The sequence below is a fragment of the Anas platyrhynchos genome, chromosome 5, assembly GCF_047663525.1.
Source record: "Anas platyrhynchos isolate ZD024472 breed Pekin duck chromosome 5, IASCAAS_PekinDuck_T2T, whole genome shotgun sequence".
Taxonomy (NCBI): domain Eukaryota; kingdom Metazoa; phylum Chordata; class Aves; order Anseriformes; family Anatidae; genus Anas; species Anas platyrhynchos.
The window spans coordinates 56,919,393-56,932,240 of NC_092591.1; the positions used below are offsets into that span (position 1 = coordinate 56,919,393).

A 12,848-nucleotide genomic window follows, 5' to 3' on the forward strand; every position below is an offset into this window, starting at 1 on the left:
TTCTGTTGTGTCCTTATCATGTACACGTTTATCATTTTATTAGGGAATCTTATGGGTTTTTGTTGAGCTCCACTCTTGTAGAGGCAGCATCAGTAAACAGAAAAACCATTAAAATTTTCAAATGGAAACGTGCTCGTAGGTACAAGTCCCAGACATCAGCACTGCTGGAGCTTAGGGATTTGGTGCAACGTTTTCCTACTTTGACTTTCACTTCTCCAAGAGGTCACTTCAACCCATCACATACACAAAGCAGAGTCTTACTTCTGAGGACGTCACCAGAGAGATGCAATTTTTCATTCACTGATGGAAGAGATGAGCCCTGTCTTCCCAAACATTGCTGTGGCTCTAGTCAGTAATCAGAGAAAAAAAAATCCTAAAAATATTTTGCCACTTATAAAACATAAAACAGTTTCCAACAAACGCTTAGAAATTACAAAATAGGAAAAATAACAAGCCAATGGTACCTTTGAAGTCCCAACAGCAACGTGAAGTCCGTTGTCTTGGTTTTCTTCAGAAAGAGAATTCCTGTGGTGCCGCCTCTGTATTCACAAGGTGACTGGTTACGCAGCTAGTTCCTGAACTCTATATGCTTCCAGCTGAAAGATCAGATGAAATGGACAAATGAGAAAGTATCACTACAGTTGGGACTTCTGATCACAGAAGACTCCGTAACGTCAGTAGTTCCCAGAATAAGGTGCCTGAGCATTGCAAAGAAAGACAGGAACATTCGACGTTGCCACGGCATTGCCGGGTGACTCAGTGGGACAGACGGGAGTTTGCAGGCACACGAGGAAGCCAGCGGCTCTGGGCATGGGGACACCCCAGACCCCTGCCAGCATACTGCTTCAGTGCTGGAGAAACTCTGAATTTTCACCTGTTTCCCCACCAGGAGGGCTGTGAATAAGCATCCTCAGAAAACAGCCTGTTCCAAGACCTGACACAACTATTTCTAACATTTTAGCAACCTGGGATTCCAACTTTTTGGTTTTGATCACTATTTCAGTAACATGTCTCGGATGTTTTGCTTTGCCTCTTAGCTTCAGACCCAGTGCTGCATAGCCAGACGCTTGCTATATCCAACATCACAGACACCGGGAGAGCGCTGCATATACAATGGAAAAAATGCAGTGGTGACAAATACACATCTATATATACACACACGTATTGACATTCAGGTGGGCATGCGCAGCTGAGGTTTTCAAGGCTGGCAGGTTATTTACTCTTCTCCTGGCCTCAGAACATTTCCCCCAGAACTCTACAAGCGGCATTTCAGCAGAGCCCAGCAACCCGCGGCCCTGCGACAAGGCTCAGGTGGGGAATTCACTGACGACAAGGCACCTCCAACTGCCTGCAGCTCACCTAGCTTTCCAGCTGGCACAAAGCAAGCATCACCTTTGCATCCACAGGCCATTACACTCGACTTTCGCACCCACTGCAAGTGTCCTCCTAAATAAACACGCGAGTAATTAGGAAGGAAGGAGCTGGGTGGATTCGGCAGAAAAGCAGCACCTGCACACCTCCACTGAGCTGCGTGGTCACTACTACCTGGTACGGAGGTGGTCTGGGAGGCTTCGTGATGGACTGCATGTCACCTGCAAGAGCTCGCTCCATCCTCACCAGCACAGAAAGTGGTCCTTAAACCTCCAGCAGCTGAAACCCTGTTATCCACCAGGGAGAGGAGCACAGCCATCCCGCCATCCTCTTGACCAGTGCTGGAGCCCCAACACTGAGCATAAGGTGCAACCATTTTAATTGGGCACGGTTCTGGCTAGGAAATAGAGCCGGTGCCTGGCATGCTGCGTGGCACTCCCAGCTGTGCTGGAAGCACATCTGAGCTCAGGGGCTCCCAGCCACCTGGCACACGGCTCTCCTGACCAAGCAGAGGGAGCTGCTGTTGCCTGCCGTGGGATTTCTTGGTTTTCTGACCTGCAAGCACAACTTGGTCATAAAACAGCTTGGGAAGAGGGCAGCGTCCTTTAGGCTTCCATTTGTAGGCATGCAAATACAACTGTAACTTGATTAATCATTTCTCCCTCTTCTATTGTTGCCCATCACACAGGGCAAAAAGTGGGAATGTTTTGGTCTTCCTTCATTAGCTGCATTAATTTTTAATTTAGAGCCCCAGTTACACCAAGGAGATGGATGGATTTGATTCAAACTTCACTCAAACATCCTCTGGCCAAATGTACCGGCTGTGACTGCAAAAACCCATCTTCCAAAAGCATTCCCCACTCAGAGTTTGTGAATCTTTGCTGACGGGAGCCCTCTCCCCACCTTCAGCCCCTGATGGGGTAACCTTGCTGGCTGCTCACCCTGCTCACGCTGGCGAGGCACAGCCCAAGCTGTGCCAAGCAAACCCCCGTACCTCAGTCACCATGGCAGTGCGTGGCTGCCTTGCCCGCGCTGCAAATACTCCACGGGTCACACCTGTGGCCAATAAGGCCTGAGGGAGAGAGCAGCAGGAAAACAGGTCATTAACTGAGCAAACACACTGATGCCACGAGGAAGCATTTGGCAGAGAGAGACAGCCGTGCTGCATTGCCTTCCTGTGCCTCCATGGGCGCGGGCACCACTGGCTGTTTTCCTCCCCACCACCGTCCTTGCCCAGCTGCTGCTGCACGTCCTGGCAAGGCAGGGCATGGGGCAGACCCGCGTGGGCTCCTCTCCCCACGGCAGCCACCAGCTGGGCTCCGCGGGAGCGGGGCCGCACGCCCGCGCCAAGGCTCGCTGGGGACCAGCCCCATGACTCGGGCGAAATGAAACACTTGGCCGTCTGGCATATCGCTCCGTTCCCCACCAACGGCACAAATAGTCACTGCGCGATGCACAAACACCGGGATCTATTATTGGCACCTCTTCTTGGCTCGCCGTCGTGACGTGCAACCCGCACGCAAGTGTTAGTGCCCTTATAAGGCTCCCAGAACAAACTTAAATTTGTTATCCTCTGGCCGATGATACAAACTGCAATCTCAGTAGCATACGGCATGGGGAGGTGGGAGATTTTCTTGGCTCTGTGGTGAGAGAGAGAAATTAAAAAAGGAGCCTACAATGCTGAGTCACTGTGACAAATAACTTACTATGGCATACATTCAGGGTTTAGCAAAGAGGCAGCTGAGAGTGAGTCAGTGACTGACTAGTGCCTCCTAGATTTTCCTCCTTGGGAAAGATTCAATTTAATGTAACGAAGCGCCGGCAAAAGTAGTTCTCAGTGTTACCATTACCAAGTCAATATCACTAATTACACACGTGGTTAAAACTGTCAAATTACATTACGTATCGTGGAATACATGCATGCTGTTTGGTGTATAACATCGCCCATTAAGAAGCAATAAGTCCCATTAAAAATACAGGTTTTTGCATGTGGGGAAATTTGGCCAAACTTCAAATGTTTGGCTGTGTTATTTCAAGCATCTCCCCTCTTTTGGTTGCTCGACTTCTCAGCCTTATCAATGTCTTATTTTGCATTCTGGCTTAGCAGTCTGTAGCACAATTTACACCAAACTAGAGAATTTTGCAACCAAAAAAAGACTGAGTGCAAAACGGTTTTGAGGTGGAAGTTGCACAGATGTCACAATCCACCAAAACACTTGTCCCTGTAAAGTCAGATTTGCATGTGCTGAATCATGGCCAAAGCTATTCTTGTTTTGTTGTTGCTGCTGTGTTTTTCCCTCCTCCCTCTGGCCAGGCAGATGAGGTCTCACCCAGAGAAGCAGATTGCTCAGGACCCCACACCCATCAGATCTACACGACATTGCCCTTGTCCCCTTCTGCAGCTCCAGCTCCTCTACCTGTGACAGCAATGTAAGACTGGAGCAGCCCCCCAATGGCTAAAAACCTGCAGACAGCACCTTCCTACTTGTACAACCTCCCTCCCTCCCTGGCGCAGCTCCTGATTAAATTTCCAAATGTTTGCACGACTTCCTTCTGCCCTGTGACAGGCACCTTCAGGAGGCCACTTGCTGCTTCTCTTAACATGAGCACCAGGGAAAATTTTCAAAGGCAGGTCTGTCACCCAAGAGCCAGGGAAGCCAGGACCAGGCTGGGCCACCCTGCAATCCTCACAGTGTGCTGCTGCTCCGGCTGATCCCTTCTACCTCTGCCTCATTTTCTCCTGACAGAGAGGGTTTTGCATCAGCCCTGAAATTCCTAAGATACTATGCTAACCAGTACATGATGGGGAAGATTATAACTGTTTGCAAGTGGACCGCAACCAGGTGGAAGGAATTTCCTATCTTCTTCTTCCACCTGAGCCATGGGGCTCAGCCTGGAAGGGGAATGTTTAGCCTCAAGTAAATCCAGCTGGGATGCTGCAGTCAGGCCATCCTTTCTGAGCACAAATAAAGGCATAGAATAATCCACTGTTCACTTGAAATGTTAATTAGTGAGTGAATTATACTCATGCTGTTCCCATCTGATGACTGGCTGCTGAAGAAGTGTCATTAGATATTCATCTCTGTTGTCCAACTTGTATGATCTACAGTGGTCCAGTTGCTCATTAATGTATGCATAAAGCTGGTCAAATATTTTTGCATGACACTTTTGTATGTTTCTTAAAAGAATGCCTTTTTCCCCCTGAAACAAAGCTTTTCTTGAGAAATGGTGACATCATCCACAATTTCACTATCTTTTTTTTTAGCCAAGTGCATCTCTGTCAAACCCTGCGGGACAAAGGGACTCCTTACTTCCACACGGCCCCACTAAAGCACATTACCAGCCCCCCTGGAAAACCTCCACTGCTCTCCCAAGCAGGGCTGTGGGGCAGCCCAGGGCTTCCCCCAGGGAATAGGGCGGGCAGTGGGGCTGGTGTTCGATGCACTGTGCCAGCATCGGACCCTCCGTGGCTGCTGACAGGCTCAAAGCCAGGCTATGAAGTGATCCTGCAGTGGACAAGAACATACAGTTGTGACCAAAAGTCCTCTTTTAAGGAGGAGCTGTCTTTTCTCTCTGAAGATCACACACAGACCCTTCTTTTAAGAACAAATTCATATAATTTTGAAGAAAAAGGTACTTTTTTTTTTCCAGGCAGTTGTGAAGAGCAACTCTCAGATATGACCTTTCCAAAATGCCTGCCAGCGATCAACTATAAAACAAGAGATCTCAGTAATATTTTTCTAATGCAGAGTGAAGAGCAGCCAACTTCCCATAGAAAAGGAGGAGGATTTTCTCAAACTAATTTTATTTCCTTATCTTTAGTCATCCACTGAAAAGAAAACACTAAATATATTCCCCAGTCTACTCCTTCCAGTGATAGCTCGAAGGAGTAAAGAACCATATGCTCCTTCAGCTGATCTATACTGTCTCCATGACAATGCACATTTACAAAGTTTGCTCCCCACAACTCCGTAGCGTGCGCTCTGGCTGCTCGTGGTGCGGGACGCGGGGCAGCTGCCCAGCACAGCTGGTGGCACTGGTGGCCATCACCGCAGCGGCTGGGCACCGTTCACCCGCCTGCTGCCACCTGAGGGGCTGTGCTACCTCAGATGCTCTGGGAGAGGCCATCCCGCTCCCCACAACGTCCCCAGACTCCTGGCGGGTGCCCATCAGTGAGCTGGAGGCACGGCCACGCAGCTTGGCCTACGCACCGGCTGAGGCAGCGAGTCCCTCCCACCTCTGTCCAGGCATTAACATGTGAAACGCCTCGAAAGGAGAAATGGTTTTAGCTCATTTTAGCCACTCAGAGAATCTTAGGGAATTTACACAGAAAAAAATGTCTTCCTTAAAGCGTGCTTTTGCAGTGCAGCTCCAGTGGGTGAGGGCCACACGGCTTCCTTGGCAGAGATGCTTGGCTGGAGCCAGGTGCTGGGAACAGCCTTAGGGGTCCCGGGACCCCAGCAGGGCAGGATGTGGCAGGAGCCCTATGGCACTGACAATCTCACCCCCTAGGGATTTATTTTTATTGATGTTTACTGGTGTAGCTGCAGTTCGTGCCATGAGGCAGCGTGCTGTGTGATGTGCACACCACACAAATGGTAAGGGAGCAGCGTGGCAGGGTGTGCAGGCTGGGACACCTGAGAAATCGAGAGATCCCTTCCAAAACAGCATTACAAGAGGTCATATTCTGTAAGTCTTCCTTCCCAGGTACAGCAGGGCACCAACAGCCTCCCAGCACCAGCTTTATGCTCCAGGTGCATCACACCACGATAACCGGGCAGCCAACACAGCAGCCATCCTGACATTAATGGACAAGAAACTTTCTATTACGATGTAATAGAAGTAAAACATTCAGGAACAGGCTGCGTCTGGGCCACAGGCTGTCAATTGGCAGCCTCCACTTCACCAAGTGCAGAAAGACGTTATATTGTTATTTTCAGAGCCCGTGTGTTTCACTATTCCCCGATCGGTACAATAGCTGTCAGCACTCCTGTTTTGAATTTCACACATTTGCTTAATCAGAAACCAACAAAAATACACAACCGGCTGCAGTGGCGCATGAGACAAATTCTTGCTTTATCAAGGAGTTACCCAAGATATGTGTTGCAGATTAGGTTAACCCCACGTAATCATTTCTAAAGTGGAACTATAGTACATGTTTAAAATCAGCAATAAAAACCTCAGCGGGCTAAGAAGTTTATATTTAAAAATTAAGAAAAATAACATTTATTTTAAAGGAATCCTGACATAAATTTTGTATTGTCAGAGTGAAACATTTTTTCCCCACTTCACTACCCCATAGACTGACCTAGGCAGCCAAATCTCTAAGAATTTATCAGATGTCTTGATTTCGCCCGGACTGGCATTTTTCCACCAGAACCCTGTCCCACTGAAGGTCTCACTGGCTGCAACGCCTACTGCTCATGTGCCCCCCAGTGGACCCCAGAAGCTGGCAAGCACCAGCTTCTGCCACAGCTTTCTGCTGCTCAGCTCCTCCCAGTCTTTGCCCTCACAGCAGCCAGGCCCGGGATGCTGCTTGCAAGCTGTCTCAACATCCCTCTGACGTCTGTAAATATATGCCAAGTTCTAATTATGCTTGACAGTCTTCTGCAAATTCTGACTCTTTCTCCCCCCTCTTTGAAAATGCCAGATTTCTCCTGAAGTCTATTTAGAGGGAGTAAAATGAAGGCTTTTCTAATTAGAGACGAGTCTCCGGTTATCCCTTCACCTCCTGTACCAGGAGCAAAGATGAGTTCTGCCAACGAGGAGTCACATCTAGACTAGTCTACCAGCATTATGCAATGGAAGGAGGTGTGCAAGATCAGGTTTCTGCTGGGAGCGGAGACAGCTCAGAGTCACAGCTTCCTCTTCAAGCCTCCGAAACTCACGGATTCATAAAGACTTGGTTTCCCAGTGCAAAACAACCCTCTTTCAGGGAGAAAGAGCCAGCTCTGCCTAGGCTCTGCTAATCTCCCTGTTTAGCAGGAAAGCACACGGGGCCTGTCGTGCCAGAAGCCTGGGAGGCAGTGCCCGGAGTTATTTGGTGCCTCTGGGAGCTCCCCAGTGACAAGAAGGATTCAATGTGTACGCCCAAGCATCAGGCAAACACCGTCTATTAAGAAGTTTAAGGGGAGGAAATGCTTTCCAGACACACAAGCCTTTTCTAAGGGAATTGCTACTCTGTAGGATGTCAGACACATAATGCTGATGCCATAAATGTCACTATACAGCAGTTCTCATTCAGAAAATATATGATCGATGTCAAGAAAACCCAATGAAATATATATATTCCTTTTAATTCCCCTTAACCCTGCCCCTTTCTCCAGGGATTTGAGGAACACGCTTCAGGAAAAGCTTTGAAGAGTCCTGCAAGGAAAAAAAAAAAAAAAAATTCAATCTCCTCCAGCTTTTGGGGGTGGGAAAAGCTAAACTCACTTCATCGTATTAGGGGTCGAGGAAGGAGCACAGCCCTGGAAGACAGCACCCACGCGTGACTGGCACCTTCATCCACATGGGGCTAGGGATGCAGTGACAGACAGGTCCCAGGGGCTTATCGGGCATTTGTGCCCGGAAAGATTTCAGCCTAGAGCCTGGTGGAAAAAGGCATCAGCGTGAGCAGGAGAGTTGCTAGCTTCCTGCCCAGCAGATCATGCAAAATTGTGTCCCAGTTAAAATATGTGTTTTTTCCTCTCCTGTTTGGGGCATATACACAGTGAAAAGCAGAGGGAGCCAGGGAGGCTTTATAAGACCTTGGTCAAACCAACGCAAGCAAATGGATATGTGTGAACAGCCACAAGTCAAGCCCACAAGGGCAGCAGCATCTCGTGGTTCCCATACCACTGAGCTCTGTCTGGGACCAGACTGCGTCCCCTCACTTCCCCTGGCTTCGGCAACCCTGGCTAGGGGAAGGTGCTCCCCCAAATCTACAAAAACAAAACCTATTTTCCTTTTCTCTTTTTCCTATTTACCCTGCTCCTCTTACATTCACCTAAGCCAGAAACTCTGCTATGTTGATTAATTTCAGCCCTGCAGGAATTTCTCCAGAGGTTGAGGCTGAGTGGCCGCAACACCAAGACGCTGGCTTGCAGGGGCTGCTCTGCGTCAGACCCCCACAGCCATGTGGTGAGGGACAACAACAATCCTGAAACCCTCAGAGCCTGGAGACACAAGCTAGACAAAGAAAATATTAGTGTCTTCATTAAGCATGGAGATTAAGATCCTGATTTATTTTATTCAATTGCCTCTGGCTCCCTTCAGTCAACAGGGAGAGATAACTCCGGGGGTGATTCAAACCAAGTCGGATTAAATGCCCTGGAGATATACCTATGCTGCTCCCTAGACTATATAGGGGGCTTAAAGCTATGGCCTTCCTGTTTTAGATGGGTTTGTCAAGTGGAGGTTTATCCAGGTGAGCTAACGTCTCAAGACTGCATCAAGGCTGGGTTTAAGGTGAAAACCTGCGGCTGGAGGAAGAGTTGTGTCTCTGTCCTTGGAAACCCAGACCAAGACCCCAACAGAAGAGCCAGTCCCCCCATTTTTACTGTGTTATTTGTGCACTTTGTGGTCACCTAGAAGGTTTTTTTCCATGCCTCCTGCTAAGTGACTCCCTGGAGTGGGCTGTTTGTCCCCCCAGCATAAAATAAAGAGTCACACCAGCAGCAGAGGGTGTGGGGGCAGACGCTTTTTGGGCATCAGTACTGGCAGTTTTTAGAGCCTCCAAATGAGTAGGCGACTGTGCTGAGGCTCTTTCTCCCACCACAAATCACGAAGCCAAATATCTCAGCTGCACTGCATGTCTGCAGGAGCTCCTCCTCCGGTGCTGGGTAGTGTGGGAAGGGCTCTGCTGGCACGCAGCTCACCCGCACGCTTGCATACCTGTGGACAAAATTAAGGCAAGCCCCTGTGCATGTTCAACACGCACGCGTGCGCTAAGACCTGCTGCTACTTGTAGCCTGCCTGGCTTCACAAGAGCAACCCAGAGCACCCCAGGCATTGGGACTATGTGCCCCCAGCCATGCCCTCTGGGGATGTGTGAGTAGTCCTGTGCAGGGAGCAGGAGGATGTGAGCATCAGGACACCAGAGTGCAGAAGTTTCCTATTGCTTCTTCTGAGAGGGAAACAAATTAGCTCAAGGTAGTAGAAACAGATGTACTTACATATCCTACACCCTTTAAAAGAAAGGCCCTTCTAGTGAAGCAGATGGGTTTAAGTGCCATTTAAAGCAATTCCTGATTTACCCAAGAAAGCCTCACACACGCTTCACATGTGGATTATCCCAAGCAGTGTAAACAAGAAGGGCTCTGGCCACACGTTTCTAACATCACACAAAGCCTAACATCACATGAAAGCAAAGCCAATGGAGGCGAGGAAAACAACCCCTACATCCTTAAACTTCACACAGTGTCACTGGCTTCGAGCTGCCTGTGATTAGGAATGGAGCTGCACTGCTGCTTCTTCCTTTTTCTGCTCACATCTTCTGATACCCCAGCGAGACCTCTTTAGGAACACATGACAGCATGGCTCCAGTGGTTCTTCTGGATTCTGAAGACCACTGCAAAAAGTGAGGGTAATTTCACAAATAAACAATTGCACAAAGAGAAGTTGTCATTATAGATGTCGTGTCTCTAAACTCTTCAATGGACACAGCTAAGCCACAGGTTTAGCAGCACTACCTTGCTACCTTGGCCACTTGGCACCTTTCCCTATGTTCATTTTCTTCAGAGGCCAGAAGAATTAAAGCAACACAGTAAGCTTCCCGGGTTTCCTTTTCTTTGGTCTTCCTTTCTTTTGCAATCATGTATGGCAGACTAGGGTCGTAGCCAATACATACTATAGTCCCATTCATGGGGAATTATGTGGAAGACAAGTAACATCTAATTTCTTGTTGTGTTCAATAAAAAGGTGCTAGACACAGGAAAAACATGGGGTTATTTGTTCACTTCCAGTCAAGGCACTACTTAACAGCTAAAACTTTGGTAAAACAAAGCAGTAGAAGAGAGAACAGTCAGATTTTGTCAGACTGGTCAATGTGGACAGATGAAACATTAACCTGAACAAAGTCTAGAGAGAAAGACATCCTCTTGTCCCTCCTCCGTGCCGGCTAGCGCAGCCACTGAGCTCTTACTGCTGCTGCCATTTCAGAAGCGACAGCTTTCAGGAAAGCCAGGACTGGTTTGCAATGCTGAGCTGAGGGAAACACACGCAAGCTACAGCTGAACACAGAAACAGAGCAGACTAGGATATTTTTAAAAGAACAAAAAAGAGCCCTAAGGAAATAGAAGAGCAGAGTCAAGACAAAATGCTCCCAGCAATGAAAAGAAGGCTGCAGCTTTGGCTCACTGCTTAAGTCAGCGTTTAAGAAAGAAAGCCTAACACAAACAGATGAGGAGGCAGGGAATGCTCAACATACCTGCTGGTGGCAATGCTAAAAGCATTGAAGGGTCACCTCTTGTAGAAAAGAGCATTCCTGGGGGACTGCTGCTCTGTCTGCTTATATGTATGAATGTCCTCACCACCAGCACTCGTTTACTTTTGTCAACAGAGTACACTTGAGCCTTTTCCTGCAAGCACTTACACCTGTTTCCTGTAAGGGTGGTGACAGTGCTTGCAGGCTTCTCATCCTGTCAAGTAGGCTAGAGATCAGCTGGCCCCTCATGAACAATACCTGGTAATAGTCCTCATGTGCTGGGTGCCCCACCTGTTCTGCTGCAGACATCGCTCCTACTAGCCAGTGCCCTTATAACACTGGAGGAAGGAAAGGGGTAGCACATCAAAACCATCTCCTTGTTCTCATTTCCATCTCTCAAAAGTCAGCTGCCCCATCCAGCCTGCAGCCCCATGGTTGTTAACAGCACTGAAGTCACACAACCCCTTCCATGAAAAGAACAAAACAAAGCAGTGCTGTCAGCTGAGAAAGAAGAAAATTGTTTGAACTATAAGGCCAAATAATGCCTGCTTATTGCTAAATGTTACAGAGATGCAGGGGTATGTGAGCATGAAACTTGGGGATAAGCATGGACAAGTTGATAAAATTAATGAAGCCAATGTTTCTCACACACTTGGGACAAAAGCTGCTAAAATATAGCTACAGTAATGGTAGGACATCTGGGGCATTTTCATAGTAGAACAAATTTGCTCAAATGTTCAGTCTTCATTTCTTCATCCAGATCTCCAGTGGTGTTTTGGGCAGCGTGTTTCTAGAGCCAGTCCTGGCAAATTGAGTGAGACCTTTCTGCAGCAGGAGAATGGATAAATATGCGACAGGCTGTTGGGAGCTGGAAGGATGCAGTGTACTCTTCTGGAAGGGTCTGTACAGGTTTTCGGTGATGACAACAATCAGAAGATTTTGCAAATGAGAATTTCTAGAGAAGGGTAGTTTTATTTTTATGATTTTTTTTTTTTTAATTAATGCGTTTTAATATAGCAGCTTTCCATATAAAGATGTAGAGCCATTTTGCTGTACAGATTAATACGGCTTGTTCTAAGATACTCTGTTTTGATCATAGATTAATTTGTACAGGTGTAACTCTTCTCATCTCTGTGTAAATACTCTTGACTCACCTACATGGTGAAACCTGAACTGGGACTGGATCTTCAGTGTGGTTTTCTGGCTTTGGGATAGGCTGTAACCAGCATCTAACAGAACAGGGACGTGCAGCAGAGTCCTTTTGATGTGCGTGTGTGCAATTCAGAAATGCATGCACACTCTACCACTGATTTAAACAACCTGGGAAAACATTACTGAGAAGGTATAAGTCAGTAGCAGAGCACAGGGAGAAGTGAAATGTATTTGGTGAGTGCAAGCCTAAAATAAATTAAATACTTCAAGTGAATAACAAACTGGAATTTCACCAACTCAGTGTTTTATTCAAAAGGAAGAAAATGAGGGCTAGTTGAAGCTGGCATCAGAGTAATGTACAAAATTCCAAAGGAAAGGAGTTTGACAATGGAAAGGGGAATCGGTGAACCACCTGAAGTTCAGAGAAAAATCAGTTTCATGTATGTGGGAGTCACCTGAGAACAACTGCGGTTATAAATGCAGTTAAATGCTTATAATGACACCATCAGAAGGATTTGGCAAAAGCTAGAGAATGACTGAAACTAAGGCACGAGGAAAGAACAATGGCTGTTAAATACCAAGCCACAATAAGATATCATTTATAATGATGTTGGTTTTCAGACCAGAAACGATAACAAATACTTCAAAACTGAGTATTCATGAATATTAGAAAAAAATGTTTAGGAAATAAAAAGTTATGTGAGGACAAAAGAAGATTTCATTACAAGTTAGATCTGCATTTCTCCCAAGGTACTCGGCAGAGCACCCACTGATTTCTGTGGTGAAGGTGCTCAGGCTATTTGTGTCAGTCTGAAGCTCCAGATAAGAAGCGGGACCCACAATTTGTGTTACTGAGGGATGAATGAGGGTCTCTTCCTAGGGTTTATTTAGCTCATTTGTTCTAGGGAATCAGAGAGAA

General features: G+C 47.3%; 1 long non-coding RNA gene across 1 annotated transcript; it reads right to left on the minus strand.

Annotated features, from left to right (window-relative positions):
• LOC139998542 (uncharacterized) lies at nucleotides 1-10,936 on the minus strand. Its single transcript, XR_001191610.5, has 3 exons — nucleotides 10,781-10,936; nucleotides 465-596; nucleotides 1-345 (listed from the first exon to the last, which is right to left on the minus strand). It is a non-coding gene; the product is annotated as an uncharacterized lncRNA (long non-coding RNA).
• Between the last annotated feature and the right edge of the window lie 1,912 nt (nucleotides 10,937-12,848).